The sequence below is a fragment of the Ranitomeya imitator genome, chromosome 1 (assembly GCF_032444005.1).
Source record: "Ranitomeya imitator isolate aRanImi1 chromosome 1, aRanImi1.pri, whole genome shotgun sequence".
NCBI classification, from domain to species: domain Eukaryota; kingdom Metazoa; phylum Chordata; class Amphibia; order Anura; family Dendrobatidae; genus Ranitomeya; species Ranitomeya imitator.
The window spans coordinates 273,630,796-273,651,531 of NC_091282.1; the positions used below are offsets into that span (position 1 = coordinate 273,630,796).

The 20,736-nt window shown below is 47.8% G+C and overlaps 1 protein-coding gene across 1 annotated transcript in view; it reads left to right on the forward strand.

Moving 5' to 3' along the window:
* Window positions 1-20,736, forward strand: part of ADGRD1 (adhesion G protein-coupled receptor D1) — a 1,443,566-nt gene that overhangs the window by 350,629 nt on the left and 1,072,201 nt on the right. The gene's annotated exons all lie outside the window — the stretch shown is intronic.

Here is a 20,736-nt window from a genome sequence, read left to right on the forward strand (position 1 = left end):
CGCTTCGTCAGAAGCAAGGATAGCGTTAGGCAGGGTCCATTAACCACCAAACCGCTTGTGCTGTAGCGATTTCCACTGCCCAACACCACCTTCGGTGTGCAGGGACAGTGGAAGCTACATTTTTTTTTTTTCCCCTCAGCGCTGTAGCTCATTGGGCTGCCCTAGAAGGCTCCCTGATAGCTGCATTGCTGTGTGTACGCCGCTGTGCAAACCAACTGCTTTTTTCAAAGCGCAAATCCTCTTGTTCCTTCCTTTCTGCACAGCTATCTTTTTTGTTTGTCCACACTTTTTATTTAATTTGTGCATCAGTCCACTCCTTATTGCTGCCTGCCATACCTGGCTGAGATTACTGCAGGGAGATAGTAATTGTTGGACACTCTCTGTTTTTTTTTTTTGTGGGAGATTAAGATTGACATTTCTGCTAGAGTGCCATCCCTGTGTGTGCCATCTCTCACTCAGTGGGCCATAGAAAGCCTATTTATTTTTTTGCTTGATTTGGGTTATAAAATCTACCTGAAAAAATCACTACATCAATCAGTGGGAGAAAAATATTGGCCTCAGGGCTTGTGTGCCACTCTTGACTCCTGTGTGTGCCATCTCTCAGTCAGTGGGCCATAGAAAGCCTATTTATTTTTTTGCTTGATTTGGGTTCTAAAATCTACCTGAAAAAATCACTACATCAATCAGTGGGAGAAAAATATTGGCCTCAGGGCTTGTGTGCCACTCCTGACTCCTGTGTGCATCATCACTCACTCAGTGGGCCATAGAAAGCCCATTTTTTTTTTTTTTGCTTTATTTGGGTTCTAAATTCTACCTGAAAAAATCAATAAATCAATCAGTGGGAGATTAATATTGGCCTTTGGGCTTGTGTGCCAGTCCTAAGCGTGCCATCTCTCTCTCAGATAGTGGGCCATAGAAAGCCTATTTATTATTATTTTTATTGGGTTTATAAATTTTCCCTGGAACAAAAAAAAAAAAGTGGGAGATTAATATTGGCCTCTGGGCTTGTGTGCCAGTCCTGAGCGTGCCATCTCTCTCACAAATAGTGGGCCATAGAAAGCCTATTTATTTTTTTTTTTTTGGTTTTATAAATTCTCCCTGAAAAAAAAAAGGGAGATTAATATTGGCCTTTGGGCTTGTGTGCCAGTCCTAAGCATGCCATCTCTCTCTCTCAGATAGTGGGCCATAGAAAGCCTATTTATTATTTTTTTTTATTGGGTTTATAAATTTTCCCTGGAACAAAAAAAAAAAGTGGGAGATTAATATTGGCCTCTGGGCTTGTGTGCCAGTCCTGAGCGTGCCATCTCTCTCACAAATAGTGGGCCATAGAAAGCCTATTTATGTTTTTGGTTGATTTGGGTTCTAAATTCTACCTGAAAAAATCAATAAATCAATCAGTGGGAGATAAATATTGGCCTCTGGGCTTGTGTGCCACTCCTGACTCCTGTGTGCGTCATCTCTCACTCAGTGGGCCATAGAAAGCCTTTTTTTGTTTTATTTGTTTTCTAAATTCTCCCTGAAAAAATCATTTTATTTTATTTGGTTTCTAAATTCTTCCTGAAAAAATCATTTTATTCTATTATTTTTTTTTCCTAAAGTCTCCCTGAAAAAAAAAAAAAAAAAAAAACAGTGGGAGATTAATATTGCCCTTTCTGCTTGTGTGCCAGTCTTGACTCCTGGGTGTGCCATCTCTCTCTCTCTCTCCAATTGTGGGCCATAGAAAGCCTATTATTTTTTTAGCTTGATTTGGGTTCCAAAATCTACCTGAAAAAATCACTACATCAATCAGTGGGAGATAAATATTGGCCTCTGGGCTTGTGTGCCACTCCTGACTCCTGTGTGCGTCATCTCTCACTCAGTGGGCCATAGAAAGCCTTTTTTTGTTTTATTTGTTTTCTAAATTCTCCCTGAAAAAATCATTTTATTTTATTTGGTTTCTAAATTCTTCCTGAAAAAATCATTTTATTCTATTATTTTTTTTTCCTAAAGTCTCCCTGAAAAAAAAAAAAAAAACAAATCAGTGGGAGATTAATATTGCCCTTTCTGCTTGTGTGCCAGTCTTGACTCCTGGGTGTGCCATCTCTCTCTCTCTCTCCAATTGTGGGCCATAGAAAGCCTATTATTTTTTTAGCTTGATTTGGGTTCCAAAATCTACCTGAAAAAATCACTACATCAATCAGTGGGAGACAAATATTGGCCCCTGGGCTTGTGTGCCACTCCTGACTCCTGTGTGCGTCATCTCTCACTCAGTGAGCCATAGAAAGCCTTTTTTTGTTTTATTTGTTTTCTAAATTCTCCCTGAAAAAAATCATTGTAGTCTATTATTTTTTTTTCCTAAAGTCTCCCTGAAAAAAAAAAAAAAAAAATCAGTGGGAGATTAATATTTACATTTGTGCTTCAGTGACAGTCCAGCGTGTGTGGCATCTCTCTCATTTGTTGCCACCAACAACAGAGTGTGTAACATTGTGCCTGATTTTCGTTGTGGTCTCACTCACCTGTAAAGGGGTAGCTAAATCATACTGAAGTTATAGCTCACCGTGTAAGTTGTGTGACAGCAACAAATACCGTTAGTTTGTTTACGTTTAGCTGGTAATGAGGGTAGTGGTAGTGGTGGAGCATCAGCTGGTCGTGGGAAAAAAAATATTGCACCTAAGTCTGGAGCTGTGGAGCCAGGTTCGTCGTCTGGCTACACAAGGCCTCGAACGCTCCCTTTTCTGGGAGTAGGAAAACCGCTTTTAAAGCCGGAGCAGCAAGAGCAAGTTTTGGCTTATCTTGCTGACTCAGCCTCTAGCTCTTTTGCCTCCTCTCGTGAAACTGGTAAATGTCAAAGCAGCGCGTCGTTAGTGGATGTTCACGGTCAGGGACAAGTCGCTTCCTTGTCCTCTTCAGCAAAAACAACAACAGAGAAGAATGCAGCAGGCGACACAACGGGTTACTCCATGGAGCTCTTTACACATACCGTCCCTGGCTTAGAAAGTGAAGCAGTTAACAGTCCATGCCCATTACAAGTTGAATCTGACATGGAGTGCACTGATGCACAGCCACAGCCAGACTACTATGCTGGTCCTTTGACTCAGACCACAACATTGCCCTCGCAGGGTAATGATCAAGAATCAGACCCTGATGAGACTATGTTGCCCCATCACGAACACTATATCACCGACCGACACGGTGACACAGACGAAGTTGCACACGAGCTACAAGAAGAGGTAATAGATGACCCAGTTCTTGACCCCGATTGGCAGCCATTGGGGGAACAGGGTGCAGGCGGCAGCAGTTCTGAAGCGGAGGAGGAGGGGCCGCAGCAGGCATCAACATCGCAACAGGTTCCATCTGCCGGGCCCGTATCTTGCCCAAAACGCGTGGCAAAGCCAAAACCTGTTGGAGGACAGCGTGGCCATCCGGTTAAAGCTCAGTCTGCAATGCCTGAAAAGGTATCCGATGCTAGAAAGAGTGCAGTCTGGCATTTTTTTAAACAATATCCAATTGATCAGCGCAAAGTCATCTGTCAAAAATGTTCAACTACCTTAAGCAGAGGACAGAATCTGAAAAGTCTCAATACAAGTTGCATGCATAGACATTTAACCACCATGCATTTGCAAGCCTGGACTAACTACCAAACGTCCCTTAGGGTTGTAGCACCCTCGGCCAATGAAGCTAGTCAGCAACGCAACATCCCTTCCGGCAGTGTAGGGCCACCATTTTCCGCACCACCTGCAGTATCTGTGCAGGTTTCTTTGCCAGGCCAAAGCAGTCAGGGTAAGGGAGTCACCAGTTTCGTAGTAGGAAACACTGCATCTAGGGCACCGGCGGCAACAATACCATCTCCCACCGTCTCTCAGTCTGCCATGTCCACCGGCACCCCCGCTAGTTCCACGATCTCCAGCTCTCCAGTCCAGCTCACCCTACATGAGACTATGGTTAGAAAAAGGAAGAACTTAGCCTCGCATCCGCGTACACAGGGTTTGAACGCCCACATAGCTAGACTAATCTCGTTAGAGATGATGCCCTACCGGTTAGTTGAAAGCGAAGCTTTCAAAGCCCTGATGGACTACGCTGTACCACGCTACGAGCTACCCAGTCGACACTTTTTTTCCAGAAAAGCCATCCCAGCCCTCCACCAGCATGTTAAAGAGCGCATCGTCCATGCACTCAGGCAATCTGTGAGCACAAAGGTGCACCTGACAACAGATGCATGGACCAGTAGGCATGGCCAGGGACGTTACGTGTCCATCACGGCACACTGGGTGAATGTTGTGGATGCAGGGTCCACAGGGGACAGCAAGTTTGGGACAGTTCTGCCTAGCCCACGGTCTAGGAAACAGTTGGCTGTAGCCGTTCGCACCCCCTCCTCCTCCTCTTCGTCCTCCTGCAGAAGCGAGAGCTCGTCCACAGAGCGCAGTCGCACAACCTACAAGCTACTGGCAAACGTCAGCAGGCTGTATTGGCTATGAAGTGTTTGGGCGACAACAGACACACCGCGGAAGTTCTGTCCGAGTTCTTGCAGAAAGAAATGCAGTCGTGGCTGGGCACTGTAGATCTTGAGGCAGGCAAGGTAGTGAGTGATAACGGAAGGAATTTCATGGCTGCCATCTCCCTTTCCCAACTGAAACACATTCCTTGCCTGGCTCACACCTTAAACCTGGTGGTGCAGTGCTTCCTGAAAAGTTATCCGGGGTTATCCGACCTGCTCCTCAAAGTGCGTGGACTTTGCTCACATATCCGCCGTTCGCCCGTACACTCCAGCCGTATGCAGACCTATCAGCGTTCTTTGAACCTTCCCCAGCATCGCCTAATCATAGACGTTGCAACAAGGTGGAACTCAACACTGCACATGCTTCAGAGACTGTGCGAACAGAGGCGGGCTGTTATGTTTTTGTGGGAGGATACACATACACGGGCAGGCAGTAGGATGGCAGACATGGAGTTGTCAGGTGTGCAGTGGTCGAAGATTCAAGACATGTGTCAAGTCCTTCAGTGTTTTGAGGAATGTGTGGCACCCCTAGGGGTGTTTGCCACAAAAATAGTTACTGACAGTAAATACAAATACTAAAATAGCAAGACTGCACTACCACCTCCGGCCAGAAGGGGGAGCTCCAGAGACTCCCCTTGATCCATTCTGGTCTGAGAGAAGAAATGGCAGTTGGGCTAAGGAGCTGAAAGTGAGAGGTCATACAGTTGAATCTCTAACAGCCCTATGACTGTTACCAGGCCTAAATCACCGGCCTGAGGAGAAGAGGGATAGAGAAAAAGGACATTGTGAGAACCGGGTAGCATTAATCACGACCCAGAACAGGCGCAAAGACGGATACCGGATCCGTGACTGTATTCATTATATATAATACAGCAACCGGAAAAACGTGAGGTGATATCAGCTTCACTAGGGCCGGACGCAGCAACAGACACAGAGTTCAGCGGTACTCCCAGAGGGGGTAAACCGATAAAAGGACTCGAGTTGCCCGTCGAACCAGGACCCGGAGGGGACAGATTGGGCCGGCAGCCAGTTCACATACAGCAGCAGGGCCACACAGAAATTGCGCACAATAAGAGGCGAAGACCCCGGCAGGGTCAAAGTAACTCAGAGTTCCCATACAGACTCCGGTGACAGGACTGGTTGTAAATCCTTTTATGTTAAAGTAAACTGGTTAAACGTTTCAGTGCCTCAGTCTTTCATTTGGACAATAGCCATCTATCCAGGATCGGGATCGTCACCGCTGGGAGAACCTGCTGCTGATCAAGTAAGTGCCTGTCCCCTCACGATACCCCTTACACTGTGCATTGCCTGAGGCCACAGCACCGGGTCAAGCCACCCGTGACATCCCCCTCAAGAGACAGACTCCATTGGTCCGGTGCTGGGTATCCCGGTCTCCTGGGCGTCACAAATGCACACGGCTGGTTAGTGCAGACAACGCCATAATAAGCATGAGCATCCCCCTAATGCGTCTGCTGATGCAAAGTTTGACGCACATAAAGGATCAGGCGTCTGCAGCTGAGGAAGAGGAAAGCCTTGATGACAGTCAGCCATTGTCTGGCCAGGGCAGTGTACAGGACGAGTTAGCGGGCGAAGAGGAGGAGGAGGACGAGGAAGATGATGGGGATGATTATATTTTTAATGAGGAAGCTTTTCCGGGGCCACTGGAAATTGGTGGCGCGGCAAGGCCGGGTTCTGGTTTTTGGAGGGACACAAGTGACGTGGATTTGCCTGAAACTGCCCCTCAACCAAGCACAACCGCAGATTTGAGAACTGGAACTTTGGCCCACATGGCGGATTATGCCTTACGTATCCTCAAAAGGGACACACGCATAACTAAAATGATGAACGATGACGATTACTGGTTGGCCTGCCTCCTTGATCCTCGCTATAAAGGCAAATTGCAAAATATAATGCCACATGAGAACTTGGAACTAATATTAGCAACCAAACAATCAACTCTTGTTGACCGTTTGCTTCTGGCATTCCCTGCACACAGCGCCCGTGATCGTTCTCACACGAGCTGCAGGGGCCAGCAGACCAGAGGAGTTAGAGGGGCAGAAATCAGAAGTGGCGTTGGCCAGAGGGGTTTTCTGACCAGGTTGTGGAGTGATTTTGCTATGACCGCAGACAGGACAGGTACTGCAGCATCAATTCAAAGTGACAGGAGACAACATTTGTCCAGTATGGTTACAAACTATTTTTCATCCCTTATCGATGTTCTCCCTCAACCGTCATTCCCATTTGATTACTGGGCATCCAAATTAGACACCTGGCCAGAATTGGCAGAATATGCATTGCAGGAGCTTGCTTGCCCGGCAGCTAGTGTCCTATCAGAAAGAGTATTCAGTGCTGCAGGTTCAATACTAACAGAAAAAAGGACTCGTCTGGCTACCCAAAATGTAGATGATCTAACCTTCATTAAAATGAACCACAACTGGATTTCGAAATCTTTTGCCCCACCTTGCCCGGCTGACACCTAGCTTTCCTATGAAAAGGTCTTGCCTGTGGACTATTCTGAATGCCTTTTCCAATCTCGTAATTTTCTGCACCTGATTGTCCAGCATACGACATGTTTACACCTCACTAAATGGCCAAACTCCCCACACGGGGCCGTTGTATCGACACTTGGCGACAGCACCCGTGAGAGTGCTGTTTGTCTGAAGAGGTGGGTGTGCCCGCTTTTGGTCGACGGCACTGCCACTGGGTCCCTCCTAGTACAATAAAGTGTCTCTGGCGGTGGTGGTGCGCACCCAACGTCAGACACACCGTTGTAATATGAGGGGCCCTGGGCCTGTACCGCCGGCCACAAGACAGTTCCCCCCCAGCTCAAACAGTGCTCTACCACTTGCAAAATTATCTCACAGCTCCACCAATGTTTAGTCTATGCGCTGACATCCTTCAATGCCTGCCACTGACAATACCATTGTATTGACATTTTTGTTATGTTAGGCCTTCGAAGCCTGTCTGCGGTCACTCCTTCCACTATGCCTCCACTGACCACACCACTGCTGCCCGTGTACCCCTGGAACCAATTTAAAATTGCCTACAGCCAGCCCAATTTTTTTATTTTAGGCCTTTGATGCCTGTCTGCGGTCCGTTCTTTCTACTATTACTACACTGACCAGGCCACTGCTGCCCGTGTACCCCTGGAACCAATTTAAAATTGCCTACAGCCAGCCCAATTTTTTTATTTTAGGCCTTCGAGGCCTGTCTGCGGTCACGCCTTCCACTAGGCCTCCACTGACCACACCACTGCTGCCCGTGTACCCCTGGAACCAATTTAAAATTGCCTACAGCCATGTGTTATTATTTTAGGCCTTCGATGCCTGTCTGCGGTCACTCCTTCCACTAGGCCTCCACTGACCACACCACTGCTGCCCGTGTACCCCTGGAACCAATTTAAAATTGCCTACAGCCAGCCCAATTTTTTTATTTTAGGCCTTCGATGCCTGTCTGCGGTCCATTCTTTCTACTACTACTACACTGACCAGGCCACTGCTGCCCGTGTACCCCTGGAACCAATTTAAAATTGCCTACAGCCATGTGTTATTATTGTAGGCCTTCGATGCCTGTCTGCGGTCACTCCTTACAATATGCCTCCACTGACCACACCACTGCTGCCCGTGTACCCCTGGAACCAATTTAAAATTGCCTACAGCCAGCCCAATTTTTTTATTTTAGGCCTTCGATGCCTGTCTGCGGTCCGTTCTTTCTACTACTACTACACTGACCAGGCCACTGCTGCCCGTGTTTCCCTGGAACCAATTTAAAATTGCCAACAGCAATGTGTTATTATTGTTAGGCCTTCGATGCCTGTCTGCGGTCACTCCTTCCACTAGGCCTCCACTGACCACACCACTGCTGCCCGTATACCCCTGGAACCAATTTAAAATTGCCTACAGCCAGCCCAATTTTTTTATTTTAGGCCTTCGATGCCTGTCTGCGGTCCGTTCTTTCTACTACTACTACTACACTGACCAGGCCACTGCTGCCCGTGTTCCCCTGGAACCAATTTAAAATTGCCAACAGCAATGTGTTATTATGTTAGGCCTTCGATGCCTGTTTGCGGTCACTCCTTCCAATAGTTCTCCACTGACCAGACCAATGCTGGCCGTGTACCCCTGGTAGCCTCCTTTTTTTCTTTGTTTTATATTTAGAAAGCCCAGATGAACTACGCTGTGCAACGGTTCAAGCTACCCAGTCGACATTTCTTTTGCGAGAAAAGCCATCCAGCCCTCCACCGGCATGAAAAAGTCTGCATTGTCATAGCACTCAGGCAATCAAACAGTAGAAAGGTGCACCTGACAAGAGACGCATGGACCAGTAGGCATGTCCACAAAAAGTTACGTGTCCATTACGGCGCACTGGGTTAATGTGTTGGATGCATGGTCCACAGGGGACAGCCTACAAAGTCTGTCTGCAGTCCCTAATTCCAATTTTCCTCCGCTGACCACACCACTGCTGCCCGTGTACCCCTGGAACCAATTTTACAGTGTCTACAGCCTAATTTTGTTATGTTAGGCCTACTACGCCTGTCTGCGGTCCCTCCTTCCAATACTCGTCCACTGACCACACCACTGCTGCCCGTGGACCCCTGGAACCTATTTTTAATTGCATTGAGCATCCTTTTTTTAATAGTAGGCGTACAAAGTCTGTCTGCGGTCCACTATTGAAATTGTCCTCCACTGCCCAGAGCACTGCTGCTTGTGTACCCCTGTAACTTTTTTAAGCTGCAGTGAGCCACATTTTTGGGTTAAGTCCTACTACCTGTGTCTGTCTGCGCCACTCAATTCAGCTGTGTTCCTTTGAAAAAAGCTGAGCGTCAATAGTCTTGTTTTCAGCCTCTAGGAATTTTAAAACTGCATTGGGGGTACAACTTTGGTAGGGCCTACTAACGGTGTCTGCCTCCCCAAGGTGTGCCCCAGGTTTCCTCGCCATTGCTTCGATCTTAATGCTCTCGTTTAGTAGTTGTTGGAAACTACACTGCATTAGGCCTACAAATTGGGTATGGGGTGTAGAGAGATGGTGTGTTCCACTCCAAGGTGTTCTCCAGGTCACCTTTCCTGAGCTCCGATCTTCCGGCTCTCGTTTAGTAGTTCTTGGAAACTACACTGCATTAGGCCTACAAATTGGGTATGGGGTGTAGAGAGATGGTGTGTTCCACTCCAAGGTGTTCTCCAGGTTGCCTTTCCTGAGCTCCGATCTTCCGGCTCTCGTTTAGTAGTTCTTGGAAACTACACTGCATTAGGCCTACAAATTGGGTATGGGGTGTAGAGAGATGGTGTGTTCCACTCCAAGGTGTTCTCCAGGTTGCCTTTCCTGAGCTTCGATCTTCCGGCTCTCGTTTAGTAGTTCTTGGAAACTACACTGCAGTAGGCCTACAAATTGGGTATGTGGTGTAGAGAGATGGTGTGTTCTACTCCAAGGTGTTCTCCAGGTTGCCTTTCCTGAGCTTCGATCTTCCGGCTCTCGTTTAGTAGTTCTTGGAAACTACACTGCATTAGGCCTATAAATTGGGAATGGGGTGTAGAGAGATGGTGTGTTCCACTCCAAGGTGTTCTCCAGGTTGCCTTTCCTGAGCTTCGATCTTCCGGCTCTCGTTTAGTAGTTCTTGGAAACTACACTGCATTAGGCCTACAAATTGGGTATGAGGTGTAGAGAGATGGTGTGTTCCACTCCAAGGTGTTCCCCAGGTTTCCTCGCCAATGCTTCGATCTTCATGCTCTCGTTTAGTAGTTGTTGGAAACTACACTGCATTAGGCCTACAAATTGGGTATGGGGTGTAGAGAGATGGTGTGTTCCACTCCAAGGTGTTCTCCAGGTTGCCTTTCCTGAGCTTCGATCTTCCGGCTCTCGTTTAGTAGTTCTTGGAAACTACACTGCATTAGGCCTACAAATTGGGTATGGGGTGTAGAGAGATGGTATGTTCCACTCCAAGGTGTTCTCCAGGTTGCCTTTCCTGAGCTTCGATCTTCCGGCTCTTGTTTAGTAGTTGTTGGAAACTACGCTGCATTAGGCCTACAAATTGGGTATGGGGTGTAGAGAGATGGTGTGTTCCACTCCAAGGTGTTCTCCAGGTTTCCTCGCCAATGCTTCGATCTTCATGCTCTCGTTTAGTAGTTGTTGGAAACTACGCTGCATTAGGCCTACAAATTGGGTATGGGGTGTAGAGAGATGGTGTGTTCCACTCCAAGGTGTTCTCCAGGTTGCCTTTCCTGAGCTTCGATCTTCCGGCTCTCGTTTAGTAGTTCTTGGAAACTACACTGCATTAGGCCTACAAATTGGGTATGGGGTGTAGAGAGATGGTGTGTTCCACTCCAAGGTGTTCTCCAGGTTGCCTTTCCTGAGCTTCGATCTTCCGGCTCTCGTTTAGTAGTTGTTGGAAACTACACTGCATTAGGCCTACAAATTGGGTATGGGGTGTAGAGAGATGGTGTGTTCCACTCCAAGGTGTTCTCCAGGTTGCCTTTCCTGAGCTTCGATCTTCCGGCTCTCGTTTAGTAGTTGTTGGAAACTACGCTGCATTAGGCCTACAAATTGGGTATGGGGTGTAGAGAGATGGTGTGTTCCACTCCAAGGTGTTCCCCAGGTTTCCTCGCCAATGCTTCGATCTTCATGCTCTCGTTTAGTAGTTGTTGGAAACTACGCTGCATTAGGCCTACAAATTGGGTATGGGGTGTAGAGAGATGGTGTGTTCCACTCCAAGGTGTTCTCCAGGTTGCCTTTCCTGAGCTTCGATCTTCCGGCTCTCGTTTAGTAGTTCTTGGAAACTACACTGCATTAGGCCTACAAATTGGGTATGGGGTGTAGAGAGATGGTGTGTTCCACTCCAAGGTGTTCTCCAGGTTGCCTTTCCTGAGCTTCGATCTTCCGGCTCTCGTTTAGTAGTTCTTGGAAACTACACTGCATTAGGCCTACAAATTGGGTATGGGGTGTAGAGAGATGGTGTGTTCCACTCCAAGGTGTTCTCCAGGTTGCCTTTCCTGAGCTTCGATCTTCCGGCTCTCGTTTAGTAGTTCTTGGAAACTACACTGCAGTAGGCCTACAAATTGGGTATGTGGTGTAGAGAGATGGTGTGTTCCACTCCAAGGTGTTCTCCAGGTTGCCTTTCCTGAGCTTCGATCTTCCGGCTCTCGTTTAGTAGTTCTTGGAAACTACACTGCATTAGGCCTATAAATTGGGAATGGGGTGTAGAGAGATGGTGTGTTCCACTCCAAGGTGTTCTCCAGGTTGCCTTTCCTGAGCTTCGATCTTCCGGCTCTCGTTTAGTAGTTCTTGGAAACTACACTGCATTAGGCCTACAAATTGGGTATGAGGTGTAGAGAGATGGTGTGTTCCACTCCAAGGTGTTCCCCAGGTTTCCTCGCCAATGCTTCGATCTTCATGCTCTCGTTTAGTAGTTGTTGGAAACTACACTGCATTAGGCCTACAAATTGGGTATGGGGTGTAGAGAGATGGTGTGTTCCACTCCAAGGTGTTCTCCAGGTTGCCTTTCCTGAGCTTCGATCTTCCGGCTCTCGTTTAGTAGTTCTTGGAAACTACACTGCATTAGGCCTACAAATTGGGTATGGGGTGTAGAGAGATGGTATGTTCCACTCCAAGGTGTTCTCCAGGTTGCCTTTCCTGAGCTTCGATCTTCCGGCTCTCGTTTAGTAGTTGTTGGAAACTACGCTGCATTAGGCCTACAAATTGGGTATGGGGTGTAGAGAGATGGTGTGTTCCACTCCAAGGTGTTCTCCAGGTTTCCTCGCCAATGCTTCGATCTTCATGCTCTCGTTTAGTAGTTGTTGGAAACTACGCTGCATTAGGCCTACAAATTGGGTATGGGGTGTAGAGAGATGGTGTGTTCCACTCCAAGGTGTTCTCCAGGTTGCCTTTCCTGAGCTTCGATCTTCCGGCTCTCGTTTAGTAGTTGTTGGAAACTACACTGCATTAGGCCTACAAATTGGGTATGGGGTGTAGAGAGATGGTGTGTTCCACTCCAAGGTGTTCTCCAGGTTGCCTTTCCTGAGCTTCGATCTTCCGGCTCTCGTTTAGTAGTTCTTGGAAACTACACTGCATTAGGCCTACAAATTGGGTATGGGGTGTAGAGAGATGGTGTGTTCCACTCCAAGGTGTTCTCCAGGTTGCCTTTCCTGAGCTTCGATCTTCCGGCTCTCGTTTAGTAGTTGTTGGAAACTACACTGCATTAGGCCTACAAATTGGGTATGGGGTGTAGAGAGATGGTGTGTTCCACTCCAAGGTGTTCTCCAGGTTGCCTTTCCTGAGCTTCGATCTTCCGGCTCTCGTTTAGTAGTTGTTGGAAACTACGCTGCATTAGGCCTACAAATTGGGTATGGGGTGTAGAGAGATGGTGTGTTCCACTCCAAGGTGTTCCCCAGGTTTCCTCGCCAATGCTTCGATCTTCATGCTCTCGTTTAGTAGTTGTTGGAAACTACGCTGCATTAGGCCTACAAATTGGGTATGGGGTGTAGAGAGATGGTGTGTTCCACTCCAAGGTGTTCTCCAGGTTGCCTTTCCTGAGCTTCGATCTTCCGGCTCTCGTTTAGTAGTTCTTGGAAACTACACTGCATTAGGCCTACAAATTGGGTATGGGGTGTAGAGAGATGGTGTGTTCCACTCCAAGGTGTTCTCCAGGTTGCCTTTCCTGAGCTTCGATCTTCCGGCTCTCGTTTAGTAGTTCTTGGAAACTACACTGCATTAGGCCTACAAATTGGGTATGGGGTGTAGAGAGATGGTGTGTTCCACTCCAAGGTGTTCCCCAGGTTTCCTCGCCAATGCTTCGATCTTCATGCTCTCGTTTAGTAGTTGTTGGAAACTACGCTGCATTAGACCTACAAATTGGGTATGGGGTGTAGAGAGATGGTGTGTTCCACTCCAAGGTGTTCTCCAGGTTGCCTTTCCTGAGCTTCGATCTTCCAGCTCTCGTTTAGTAGTTCTTGGAAACTACACTGCATTCGGCCTACAAATTGGGTATGGGGTGTAGAGAGATGGTGTGTTCCACTCCAAGGTGTTCTCCAGGTTGCCTTTCCTGAGCTTCGATCTTCCGGCTCTCGTTTAGTAGTTCTTGGAAACTACACTGCATTAGGCCTACAAATTGGGTATGGGGTGTAGAGAGATGGTGTGTTCCACTCCAAGGTGTTCTCCAGGTTGCCTTTCCTGAGCTTCGATCTTCCGGCTCTCGTTTAGTAGTTCTTGGAAACTACACTGCATTAGGCCTACAAATTGGGTATGGGGTGTAGAGAGATGGTGTGTTCCACTCCAAGGTGTTCCCCAGGTTTCCTCGCCAATGCTTCGATCTTCATGCTCTCGTTTAGTAGTTGTTGGAAACTACGCTGCATTAGACCTACAAATTGGGTATGGGGTGTAGAGAGATGGTGTGTTCCACTCCAAGGTGTTCTCCAGGTTGCCTTTCCTGAGCTTCGATCTTCCAGCTCTCGTTTAGTAGTTCTTGGAAAGTACACTGCATTCGGCCTACAAATTGGGTATGGGGTGTAGAGAGATGGTGTGTTCCACTCCAAGGTGTTCTCCAGGTTGCCTTTCCTGAGCTTCGATCTTCCGGCTCTCGTTTAGTAGTTCTTGGAAAGTACACTGCATTCGGCCTACAAATTGGGTATGGGGTGTAGAGAGATGGTGTGTTCCACTCCAAGGTGTTCTCCAGGTTGCCTTTCCTGAGCTTCGATCTTCCGACTCTCGTTTAGTAGTTCTTGGAAAGTACACTGCATTCGGCCTACAAATTGGGTATGGGGTGTAGAGAGATGGTGTGTTCCACTCCAAGGTGTTCTCCAGGTTGCCTTTCCTGAGCTTCGATCTTCCGGCTCTCGTTTAGTAGTTCTTGGAAAGTACACTGCATTCGGCCTACAAATTGGGTATGGGGTGTAGAGAGATGGTGTGTTCCACTCCAAGGTGTTCTCCAGGTTGCCTTTCCTGAGCTTCGATCTTCCGGCTCTCGTGTAGTAGTTCTTGGAAACTACACTGCATTAGGCCTACAAATTGGGTATGGGGTGTAGAGAGATGGTGTGTTCCACTCCAAGGTGTTCTCCAGGTTGCCTTTCCTGAGCTTCGATCTTCCAGCTCTCGTTTAGTAGTTCTTGGAAACTACACTGCATTCGGCCTACAAATTGGGTATGGGGTGTAGAGAGATGGTGTGTTCCACTCCAAGGTGTTCTCCAGGTTGCCTTTCCTGAGCTTCGATCTTCCGGCTCTCGTTTAGTAGTTCTTGGAAACTACACTGCATTAGGCCTACAAATTGGGTATGGGGTGTAGAGAGATGGTGTGTTCCACTCCAAGGTGTTCTCCAGGTTGCCTTTCCTGAGCTTCGATCTTCCGGATCTCGTTTAGTAGTTCTTGGAAACTACACTGCATTAGTCCTACAAATTGGGTATGGGGTGTAGAGAGATGGTGTGTTCCACTCCAAGGTGTTCTCCAGGTTGCCTTTCCTGAGCTTCGATCTTCCAGCTCTCGTTTAGTAGTTCTTGGAAAGTACACTGCATTCGGCCTACAAATTGGGTATGGGGTGTAGAGAGATGGTGTGTTCCACTCCAAGGTGTTCTCCAGGTTGCCTTTCCTGAGCTTCGATCTTCCGGCTCTCGTTTAGTAGTTCTTGGAAAGTACACTGCATTCGGCCTACAAATTGGGTATGGGGTGTAGAGAGATGGTGTGTTCCACTCCAAGGTGTTCTCCAGGTTGCCTTTCCTGAGCTTCGATCTTCCGGCTCTCGTGTAGTAGTTCTTGGAAACTACACTGCATTAGGCCTACAAATTGGGTATGGGGTGTAGAGAGATGGTGTGTTCCACTCCAATGTGTTCTCCAGGTTGCCTTTCCTGAGCTTCGATCTTCCAGCTCTCGTTTAGTAGTTCTTGGAAACTACACTGCATTCGGCCTACAAATTGGGTATGGGGTGTAGAGAGATGGTGTGTTCCACTCCAAGGTGTTCTCCAGGTTGCCTTTCCTGAGCTTCGATCTTCCGGCTCTCGTTTAGTAGTTCTTGGAAACTACACTGCATTAGGCCTACAAATTGGGTATGGGGTGTAGAGAGATGGTGTGTTCCACTCCAAGGTGTTCTCCAGGTTGCCTTTCCTGAGCTTCGATCTTCCGGATCTCGTTTAGTAGTTCTTGGAAACTACACTGCATTAGTCCTACAAATTGGGTATGGGGTGTAGAGAGATGGTGTGTTCCACTCCAAGGTGTTCTCCAGGTTGCCTTTCCTGAGCTTCAATCTTCCGGCTCTCGTTTAGTAGTTGTTGGAAACTACACTGCATTAGGCCTACAAATTGGGTATGAGGTGTAGAGAGATGGTGTGTTCCACTCCAAGGTGTTCTCCAGGTTGCCTTTCCTGAGCTTCGATCTTCCGGCTCTCGTTTAGTAGTTCTTGGAAACTACACTGCATTAGGCCTACAAATTGGGTATGGGGTGTAGAGAGATGGTGTGTTCCACTCCAAGGTGTTCCCCAGGTTTCCTCGCCAATGCTTCGATCTTCATGCTCTCGTTTAGTAGTTGTTGGAAACTACACTGCATTAGGCCTACAAATTGGGTATGGGGTGTAGAGAGATGGTGTGTTCCACTCCAAGGTGTTCTCCAGGTTGCCTTTCCTGAGCTTCGATCTTCCGGCTCTCGTTTAGTAGTTCTTGGAAACTACAATGCATTAGACCTACAAATTGGGTATGGGGTGTAGAGAGATGGTGTGTTCCACTCCAAGGTGTTCTCCAGGTTGCCTTTCCTGAGCTTCGATCTTCCGGCTCTCGTTTAGTAGTTCTTGGAAACTGCACTGCATTAGGCCTACAAATTGGGTATGGGGTGTAGAGAGATGGTGTGTTCCACTCCAAGGTGTTCCCCAGGTTTCCTCGCCAATGCTTCGATCTTCATGCTCTCGTTTAGTAGTTGTTGGAAACTACGCTGCATTAGACCTACAAATTGGGTATGGGGTGTAGAGAGATGGTGTGTTCCACTCCAAGGTGTTCTCCAGGTTGCCTTTCCTGAGCTTCGATCTTCCAGCTCTCGTTTAGTAGTTCTTGGAAAGTACACTGCATTCGGCCTACAAATTGGGTATGGGGTGTAGAGAGATGGTGTGTTCCACTCCAAGGTGTTCTCCAGGTTGCCTTTCCTGAGCTTCGATCTTCCGGCTCTCGTTTAGTAGTTCTTGGAAACTACACTGCATTGGGCCTACAAATTGGGTATGGGGTGTAGAGAGATGGTGTGTTCCACTCCAAGGTGTTCTCCAGGTTGCCTTTCCTGAGCTTCGATCTTCCGGCTCTCGTTTAGTAGTTCTTGGAAACTACACTGCATTAGGCCTACAAATTGGGTATGGGGTGTAGAGAGATGGTGTGTTCCACTCCAAGGTGTTCTCCAGGTTGCCTTTCCTGAGCTTCGATCTTCCAGCTCTCGTTTAGTAGTTCTTGGAAACTACACTGCATTCGGCCTACAAATTGGGTATGGGGTGTAGAGAGATGGTGTGTTCCACTCCAAGGTGTTCTCCAGGTTGCCTTTCCTGAGCTTCGATCTTCCGGCTCTCGTTTAGTAGTTCTTGGAAACTACACTGCATTAGGCCTACAAATTGGGTATGGGGTGTAGAGAGATGGTGTGTTCCACTCCAAGGTGTTCTCCAGGTTGCCTTTCCTGAGCTTCGATCTTCCGGCTCTCGTTTAGTAGTTCTTGGAAACTACACTGCATTAGTCCTACAAATTGGGTATGGGGTGTAGAGAGATGGTGTGTTCCACTCCAAGGTGTTCTCCAGGTTGCCTTTCCTGAGCTTCAATCTTCCGGCTCTCGTTTAGTAGTTGTTGGAAACTACACTGCATTAGGCCTACAAATTGGGTATGGGGTGTAGAGAGATGGTGTGTTCCACTCCAAGGTGTTCCCCAGGTTTCCTCGCCAATGCTTCGATCTTCATGCTCTCGTTTAGTAGTTGTTGGAAACTACACTGCATTAGGCCTACAAATTGGGTATGGGGTGTAGAGAGATGGTGTGTTCCACTCCAAGGTGTTCTCCAGGTTGCCTTTCCTGAGCTTCGATCTTCCGGCTCTCGTTTAGTAGTTCTTGGAAACTACAATGCATTAGACCTACAAATTGGGTATGGGGTGTAGAGAGATGGTGTGTTCCACTCCAAGGTGTTCTCCAGGTTGCCTTTCCTGAGCTTCGATCTTCCGGCTCTCGTTTAGTAGTTCTTGGAAACTACACTGCATTAGGCCTACAAATTGGGTATGGGGTGTAGAGAGATGGTGTGTTCCACTCCAAGGTGTTCTCCAGGTTGCCTTTCCTGAGCTTCGATCTTCCGGCTCTCGTTTAGTAGTTCTTGGAAACTACACTGCATTAGGCCTACAAATTGGGTATGGGGTGTAGAGAGATGGTGTGTTCCACTCCAAGGTGTTCTCCAGGTTGCCTTTCCTGAGCTTCGATATTCCGGCTCTCGTTTAGTAGTTCCTGGAAACTAAACTGCATTAGGCCTACAAATTGGGTATGGGGTGTAGAGAGATGGTGTGTTCCACTCCAAGGTGTTCTCCAGGTTGCCTTTCCTGAGCTTCAATCTTCCGGCTCTCGTTTAGTAGTTGTTGGAAACTACACTGCATTAGGCCTACAAATTGGGTATGGGGTGTAGAGAGATGGTGTGTTCCACTCCAAGGTGTTCTCCAGGTTGCCTTTCCTGAGCTTCGATCTTCCGGCTCTCGTTTAGTAGTTCTTGGAAACTACACTGCATTAGGCCTACAAATTGGGTATGGGGTGTAGAGAGATGGTGTGTTCCACTCCAAGGTGTTCCCCAGGTTTCCTCGCCAATGCTTCGATCTTCATGGTCTCGTTTAGTACTTGTTGGAAACTACACTGCATTAGGCCTACAAATTGGGTATGGGGTGTAGAGAGATGGTGTGTTCCACTCCAAGGTGTTCTCCAGGTTGCCTTTCCTGAGCTTCGATCCTCCGGCTCTCGTTTAGTAGTTCTTGAAAACTACACTGCATTAGGCCTACAAATTGGGTATGGGGTGTAGAGAGATGGTGTGTTCCACTCCAAGGTGTTCTACAGGTTGCCTTTCCTGAGCTTCGATCTTCCGGCTCTTGTTTAGTAGTTCTTGGAAACTACACTGCATTAGGCCTACAAATTGGGTATGGGGTGTAGAGAGATGGTGTGTTCCACTCCAAGGTGTTCTCCAGGTTGCCTTTCCTGAGCTTCGATCTTCCGGCTCTCGTTTAGTAGTTGTTGGAAACTACACTGCATTAGGCCTACAAATTGGGTATGGGGTGTAGAGAGATGGTGTGTTCCACTCCAAGGTGTTCTCCAGGTTGCCTTTCCTGAGCTTCGATCTTCCGGCTCTCGCTTAGTAGTTGTTGGAAACAACGCTGCATTAGGCCTACAAATTGGGTATGGGGTGTAGAGAGATGGTGTGTTCCACTCCAAGGTGTTCCCCAGGTTTCCTCGCCAATGCTTCGATCTTCATGCTCTCGTTTAGTAGTTGTTGGAAACTACGCTGCATTAGACCTACAAATTGGGTATGGGGTGTAGAGAGATGGTGTGTTCCACTCCAAGGTGTTCTCCAGGTTGCCTTTCCTGAGCTTCGATCTTCCGGCTCTCGTTTAGTAGTTGTTGGAAACTACGCTGCATTAGGCCTACAAATTGGGTATGGTGTGTAGAGAGATGGTGTGTTCCACTCCAAGGTGTTCTCCAGGTTGCCTTTCCTGAGCTTCGATCTTCCGGCTCTCGTTTAGTAGTTCTTGGAAACTACGCTGCATTAGGCCTACAAATTGGGTATGGGGTGTAGAGAGATGGTGTGTTCCACTCCAAGGTGTTCCCCAGGTTTCCTTGCCAATGCTTCGATCTTCATGCTCTCATTTAGTAGTTGTTGGAAACTACGCTGCATTAGGCCTACAAATTGGGTATGGGGTGTAGAGAGATGGTTTGTTTCACTCCAAGGTGTTCTCCAGGTTGCCTTTCCTGAGCTTCGATCTTCCGGCTCTCGTTTAGTAGTTGTTGGAAACTACACTGCATTAGGCCTACAAATTGGGTATGGGGTGTAGAGAGATGGTGTGTTCCACTCCAAGGTGTTCTCCAGGTTGCCTTTCCTGAGCTTCGATCTTCCGGCTCTCGTTTAGTAGTTCTTGGAAACTACACTGCATTAGGCCTACAAATTGGGTATGGGGTGTAGAGAGATGGTGTGTTCCACTCCAAGGTGTTCTCCAGGTTGCCTTTCCTGAGCTTCGATCTTCCGGCTCTCGTTTAGTAGTTCTTGGAAACTACACTGCATTAGGCCTACAAATTGGGTATGGGGTGTAGAGAGATGGTGTGTTCCACTCCAAGGTGTTCTCCAGGTTGCCTTTCCTGAGCTTCGATCTTCCGGCTCTCGTTTAGTAGTTCTTGGAAACTACGCTGCATTAGGCCTACAAATTGGGTATGGGGTGTAGAGAGATGGTGTGTTCCACTCCAAGGTGTTCCCCAGGTTTCCTCGCCAATGCTTCGATCTTCATGCTCTCGTTTAATAGTTGTTGGAAACTACGCTGCATTAAGCCTACAAATTGGGTATGGGGTGTAGAGAGATGGTGTGTTCCACTCCAAGGTGTTCTCCAGGTTGCCTTTCCTGAGCTTCGATCTTCCGGCTCTCGTTTAGTAGTTCTTGGAAACTACACTGCATTAGGCCTACAAATTGGGTATGGGGTGTAGAGAGATGGTGTGTTCCACTGCAAGGTGTTCTCCAGGTTGCCTTTCCTGAGCTTCGATCTTCCGGCTCTCGTTTAGTAGTTCTTGGAAACTACACTGCATTAGGCCTACAAACTGGGTATGGGGTGTAGAGAGATGGTGTGTTCCACTCCAAGGTGTTCTCCAGGTTGCCTCGCCAATGCTTCGATCTTCATGCTCTCGTTTAATAGTTGTTGGAAACTACGCTGCATTAAGCCTACAAATTGGGTATGGGGTGTAGAGAGATGGTGTGTTCCACTCCAAGGTGTTCTCCAGGTTGCCTTTCCTGAGCTTCGATCTTCCGGCTCTCGTTTAGTAGTTCTTGGAAACTACACTGCATTAGGCCTACAAATTGGGTATGGGGTGTAGAGAGATGGTGTGTTCCACTCCAAGGTGTTCTCCAGGTTGCCTTTCCTGAGCTTCGATCTTCCGGCTCTCGTTTAGTAGTTCTTGGAAACTACACTGCATTAGGCCTACAAATTGGGTATGGGGTGTAGAGAGATGGTGTGTTCCACTCCAAGGTGTTCTCCAGGTTGCCTTTCCTGAGCTTCAATCTTCCGGCTCTCATTTAGTAGTTGTTGGAAACTACACTGCATTAGGCCTAC